Source organism: Fukomys damarensis, unplaced genomic scaffold, assembly GCF_012274545.1.
Source record: "Fukomys damarensis isolate Sample0158 unplaced genomic scaffold, DMR_v1.0_HiC HiC_scaffold_39, whole genome shotgun sequence".
NCBI classification, from domain to species: domain Eukaryota; kingdom Metazoa; phylum Chordata; class Mammalia; order Rodentia; family Bathyergidae; genus Fukomys; species Fukomys damarensis.
The window spans coordinates 42,819,776-42,826,833 of NW_022900951.1; positions in this window are offsets into that span (position 1 = coordinate 42,819,776).

Consider the following 7,058-nt stretch of genomic DNA (forward strand, 5'->3'; position numbering starts at 1 on the left):
TACTGTAGTATATAAACTCAGCAAATTATCAGGACACCAGACTTTTTTTGATACAAGATCATACAAAACTGGGTACAGTAGCACACACCTGCAATCCCAGCTCCTTGGGAGGCTGAGGCAGAAGGAATACAGGTTTAAGGCAAAGTCTGGGCAATTTAGCAAGACCCTGTCACAAAATAACATTTTTTGCCTGGCGTGGTGGTGCACACCTGTAATTCCAGCACTCGGGAGGCTGAGGCAGGAGGATTGCTGTGAATTCAAGACGAGCCTGGGCTACCTAGTGAGTTCCAGGTCAGTCTCAACTACATAGTGAGTCTCAAAAAACAAAAAACAAACAAACAAAAGCCAGGCGTGGTGGCTCATGCCTGTCATCGCAGCACTCGGGAGGCTGAGGCAGGAGGATCTCTGTGAGTTCTATACAAATGAACAAACAAAAAATCCAAAATGAAGCCAGGCATGGTGGTGCACACCTGTAATATCAGCAGTTTGGGAAGCTGAGACAGGAAGGTCACAAGTTCAAGCCTGGCCTGAGCAATTTAGCAACTCAGCAAGAATTTATCCCAAAATAAAATATTTTAAAAGGGCTAGGGGGCCGGGGATTTAGTTCAGTGGTGCCACCGCCTGCCTTGCAAGCATAGGGAGCCGAGTTTGATTCCTGGTATAAATAAATAAAAATAAAAAGGGTTAGGGATGTAGCTCAGCATAAAAGCCCTAGGTTCAATCCCCACTACCTCATGAACACACAAAATTAAATTTTAAAAATCTAGGGCTGAGGATTTAGCTCAGTGGTTCCTCTCCTGCCTCGCAAGCACAAGGACCCGAGTTCGATCACCGGTACAAAAAAAAGTTTTTTTAAATATAAAAATAAAATAAAGCCGGGCGTGGTAGCACACATCTGTAATCCCAGAATTCTGGAGGCTGAGGCAAGAGGATTGCCATGTGTTTGAGGCCAGCTTGGGTTACATAGTGAGTTTAAGGTCAAACCGAACTATATAGGGAGACCCTGTCTCAACAATACAAGAAAGAAAGAAAAAATAATTCCATTTAAGATATAGGACAATTATATTATTAGGTACTGTATTGGCTGATCTAACTTCCTTTCTTTTCTTTTCATTCTTTTCTTTGAGACAGGGTCTTACCATATAGCCCAAACTGGCCCCTAATCTAGGTGATCTTCCTGCCTCAGCCTCTCGAGTGCTTGGATTACAGGCATGTGCCATCATACTCAGATGGCTGTCTTCAATTTATATCCTATGGAAAGTGAGGGAAAAATGCAAAAACAGGACAGATATAGTAAGCTACAGAAACGTGGGGTGGGAACTTGGTGCTCAGTCGTAGAGCCTGTGAGGTTCTGGGTTATCTTAGCACTGCCAGAAGAAAAGGTTATGTTGTATTTAGGTCTGCTTAATTTTAGTATATGTGCTGCCGAAGTGAGCACGAGGTTTGCTCATAAGAAAAACTCCACACACTGAAATGAAACCTTTGTGCAGCAAAGTACAGGTAAAGCAGTTACCAAAGAAAGCATTACCGCTGGGGATTTAGCTCAGCGGTTCAGTGGCCTGCCTTGCAAGCGCAAGGACCCAAGTTCAATCTCCGGTACCAAAAAAAAAAGAAAAAAGAAAAAAAAGAAAGCATTACCACCACTTTCTGATAGTAGTTTTTTGTTGCTGTTGCTTGTTCTTTTGCAGCGCCTGGCAAGTACTCTACCACTGAGCTCCAGCTCCAGCCTGTCTGATGACAGTTTTCAAAATGGCTAAACAAGTCGGGTATTTGAGGCCAGCCTGGGCTATGTGGTGAGACTTTTTATCTCAAAAGAAGAAAGAATAAATGCGCAAATATTTGATGACGTTACATAGATGTTTGTATTATATTTTCAAAAGAAAACTTACTTCTTTGGCAATATTCATAAGTGAAGCACAATGTTCTTTTCTCTTTTGTCTGAATGTGGTAGCTTCAGTCTTAGAAGTATTATGGGCATTGGTGCTGTGTTATAAATGGGCTCTAGTAACCCTCCTGCCTCAGCCTTCCCAGTTGTTGGTACCGCAGGTGCAGATCTATTATTCCCAGAGAGTTGGGTGTGGGTTTTTGTTTTGTTTTGTTTTGTTTGGTTTGGTACCAGGGATCTAACTCAGGTCTTTCACTCTCGAGGCAGGCGGCAGCACCACTGAGCTAAATCCCTGGCCCTGCCCAGAGTTTTAAAAATATCTTAATGATTCTTTTGTATTTATGAAATTAACTTTTTAGAGCAGATGAAAACAACACTGAGATTCCACCTCACCCCACAAAGAATGGCTGCTATCAAGAAATCAACCAATAACAAATGTTGGCGGGGTTGTGGGGAATAGGGAACCCTTCTTCACTGTTGGTGGGAGTGCAGACTGGTGCAACCACTGTGGAAATCAGTATGGAGATACCTCAAAGAACTAGGAATAGAGGTCCAATTTGACCCAGCTATTCCCCGGCTAGGTATCTTCCCAAAAGAATTAAAAGAATCATAGCACAGTGATATATGCACACCCATGTTTATAGCAGCACAGTTTGTAATAGCTAAAACTTGGAAACAGCCCATCTGTTGGAACTGGATAAAGAAGATGTGGTTTTTCTATAAAATGGACTATTACTCAGCCATAAAGAATGAGAAATTAGATTCATTCATAGGAAAATGGAGACATCTCGAGGATATACTCCTAAGTGAAATAAATAAGTCACACGTGTAAATACCGAATAGTTTCTCTGGTGTGAATAAACTATAATAGTACACAAGATCCTAATGGGATAATTAAGAGTGTGAAATAGGAAGAAAAGTGCTAAAGGTGTAGGGAAAGTGGGAAGAGTAGGGGAAAGGAAATAAGGGAAAAGAAAAAATATGAGAAACTGAAAAAATGGAAATAAAGAGTTTGGAAATGGGGAGGAGAGGAGGGGATGAAGGGAGGGCAGGGACAAGGGGAAAAAATGAGAACCAAGACCTGTCATGTAAAGGTACAAGATCCCAGTGATGAATGTAACTGTACTGTAGACCTAGATTGTACCAATAAACTCAATTTTAAAAAAAGAAATTAAGTTTTTAGAACGTATACCATGAATTTCATGCTAGGCATGGTGGCACATGCCAGAACTGGGTGGGAGGCTGAGGCAGGAGGATTGGCATAAATTCGAGGCCAGCCTAGCCCACATAAAGAATTCAAGGCCAGCCTAAATTACACAGTGAGACCCTATCTTAAAAAAAAAAACAAAGTATAGGAAGAATTTCATAAACTTGTTTTTAGTGACCTGAACTGCTTTTTCTCCCCTGATAAGCCATTAAACACATTTACTCTTTTTAATCCTCATTGAGTTTATTGGTACATTTGAGGTATACAGTACAGTTACATTCATTACTGGGATCTTGTACCTTTATGTGACAGGTCTTGGTTCTCATTTTTCCCCTTGTCCCTGCCCAACCTTCACCCTCCCTTCCCTATTTACAAAGACTTTATTTCCATTTTTTTATTTTCTCGTATTTTTTTCTTTCCCCTTATTTCCTTTCCCCTACCCTTCCCACTTACTCTTTTTGTTTTGTTTTATTTTGGTTTGGCTTTTTTAGGTGGTCTCACTGTATAGTTCAGTCTCACTGTAGTTTGGTATCACTGTGTAGTTCAGACTGGCCTTGGACTCACTATGTAACCCAGGCTGGCCTCGAACTCATGGCAATCCTCCTGCTTCAGCCTCCCAAGTTGAGTTCTGAGATTACAGATGTGCACCACTAGACCTGGCTACATTTACTCTTGTCGGTGAAATTTTCTCATCTAGAATATTGCTAACTTTTTCAATTTGTCACTTTTGGAGGGGGTACTGGGGATGGAACTCAGGACCTCGCACTTGCCAGTTAGGTGCTGTGCCTCTGAGCTTACATCCCTGGGGATGGAATTCAGAGTCAAATGTAGAGTATGCTGGTCAACTGCTTTATCACTGAGCTGCACCCACAGCCCTTAACATAATTCTTCCTGTATCTTTCCTTCTGGTATATGAAGGTTTTTGCTTTATTTGTTTGTTTGTTTCGTAAGACAGGCTCTCTCTGTAGTTTAGTCTGGCCTTGAAATCACTGTGGTGCCCAAACTAGCCTTGAACTTGTAGGGATCCTCCTGCCTCAGCCTCCTGAGTGCTGGGATTACAGGCTTGCACCACCACACCCAGCAAGGTATGTGAAGATTTTTGTGACATGAATTACATTGCTGTAGTATCCTGGGCATGATGGTGCATGCCCATAATCCCAGCACTCAGGAGGCTGAGGCAGGATTGCCATGACTTCAAGGCCAGCCTGGACTACATAGTGAGACCCTGTCTCAAAAAGACAATCAATGAATGCAACTTCTTATACTGGACAGATGATGGCAATACAGAAAATGCCTCAATTAGTTCAATCTCCAGTACCAAAAAAAAAGAAAAAAGAAAATGCCTCAATTTATTTTGTCGGTTCAACTGTTTCTTGGGCCTTAAGGGTAGTTTGAAATCCCTATTGAAAGGGCAAAAAACTTCAGGAAACACTTAAAAAGTGCCTAAAGGTAAAGTCATCACTGGTATGTAGTCCTAATTTTAAAACAATGAACCTCTTTAAGTTGCTTGTTTGTTAAAGCAAGAAAGGGGACCGGGTAGTGCTCAGTGCTATTTAGATAGCAAGGTGCCCCCAGCAGTCCATCACCCGGGTGGGCAGGTTAGAGAGTGCCCAAGCCTCACAGGTGTGATATTCAGCTGCTCTCCATTTGGTAACTTAGAGGAGATCTTGGAAAAAGAAAAGGAGAATGGAGCCATGCATTCTGGCCAGCACCTAGTCTCAGTGACAGTGCGACAGTATGCAAGATAGCAGTGGCGAGGCAGGAAGTGCCTGGAAAAACACAATGGTGTACTTCCTCTCTGGGTTACTGAGAGGTGGCTTGGAGTTCAATAGGCCCTTCTAACACTGCAGAGTACTTAAGTCCAGGCCATCTTTCAATATTCTTGAAGCCAAATCATAAGACAGTCTTCAGCATACACTAATATTAGCTTCTTTGAGAGAGAAAAAATACCTCTTGCATATCCACGAAACAAGAAACATTTGCAGTGAAAATTGAACAGAAGTCAGGAAAATAGCCATCGGTGATTTGGTCAGGTGGGTTTTTGATGTCATTGTTGTGGGAGCATTTGATTTGCAGAGTGTTTTATGTGGTGTATAATTACAAATTAGTTAGATTTGGGAGCCATTCAAACCAAAGTTACCAATATCCTTTTGCTATTGTGCTAGTTAATATTCAGGGTCTTAGGCTGGGGATTTAGCTCAGTGGTCCCACCGCCTGCCTCAAAAGTGCAAGGGCCCAAGTTCAATCCCTGATACAAAAAAAAAAAAAAAAAAAAAAATTCAGGGCCCCATTCAATGTAAGTACACAGAGATCATCAAATGCAGGAGGAAACCAGCAGGTAAATAACATTTTGGTAGAAGAAAAGATGGCTCGGCTGCCATCACCCTGGCTGGACCTCTTTAGGGTGTCAGATCTTAACTGCTGGGCACCTGGCTTGATTTCTTGGACTCCTTCCTCCTGACATTTGATGACTGTTTCTCCCTTCAGTCCCTTTTATTTCAGAAATAATTGTGCTTCAAGAATACACAAAACAGCCAGGCATAGTGGGACACACCTGTAACTCCAGCACTCAGGAGGCTGAGGCAAGACTGCCAAATGAGTTTGAGGCCAGCCTGGACTACATAGCGAAATCCTAGCTCAAATTAAAAAAAAAAAAGTTAATCACTGAACAGAAGTCCTATGTTGATATTTTATCCTATAACTTTCTAGGGGTGTGTGTGTGTGTGTGTGTGTGTGTGTGTGTGTGTGTGTGTGGTGCTAGTATAACCAGCTCTTCAAAATGGAACTTTAAAAGTTAGACTTTCTCCTTTAGGGACAAGTGGCTCCTCTAAACCTCCTTACGCCTACGGCATAATGGCTCCCCCACCTCTCCTCACCCCAGAAGATTGGAGAGAATATTCCGACCCTGGCACTCCACAGGGAAGGAGAGGCCTGCGTCCAGGAGAGGATGGAACTAGCGTGAACCTGTGTGTTGTTCCATTGTATTGTCTCCCACACCGTTCCTTGCTATAAACAAATAAAAAAAAAGCACCTGTACATGGTGAGATGGTGATTTAAGCAAATGGACCCCTCCATCTCCTCCAAACTAATTTTACCCAAATAAATGGCCTCCTTTGATTTAGTCAGTGATAAGTAGACAAACAAGCGCATGGAACTGAGTGGTCGGTAGCACTAGGGGTAGAACTGAGGACCTCGAGCATGCTGAACACATGCTATACAACTGAGCTATACCCCAGCTCTTATAATTTTTTTGTATGCATGTTTACAGATTTTAACTTTTTAAAATCAGAAGTGAAGTATTGCTAGGCTTGATGGTACACACCTGTAGTCCAAATATTCTGGAAGGCTGAGGCAGGAGGATCATAAATTCAAGCCCAGCCTGAGCAATTTAGTGACTTAGCAAGGACCCACCTCAAAATAAATTTTTTAAAAGTGTTGGGGATGGGCTGGGCATGGTGGGACATGCTTGGAATCCTAGCACTCAGGAGGCTGAGTCAGGAGGATGGCTGGGGTTCAAGGCCAGCCTGAACTGCAGAGCAAGACCCTGTCTTAATAAAACAAAACAAAAAAATGTTGGGGTTGTAGCTCGGTGCAAAAGCACTGGATTCAATCCCTAGTAGTGTTTTGTTTGTTTGTTTTGGGTACCAGGGATTGAACTCACAACCTTGCATTTGCAAATGCAGGTGAGGTGCCATTGAGCTAAATCCCCTGGTAGTGTTTTTAAAAAATTAAAGTCAGGGCCACGGATTTAGCTCATTGTTTTGGTGGTCTGCCTTGCAAGCGCAAGGACCCGAGTTCAATCCCTGGTACCAAAAAAAAAAAAAAAAAAAATTAAAGTCATACTCTACCTACTACTCATAACCAGCTTTTTGTTTGTTTTTGTGGTCTTGGAGATAGAATCCAGGGCCTTGACACTCAGCTACTTCCTCAGCCCTTTTTATTTTTTTATGTTGAGAGGGTCTCCCT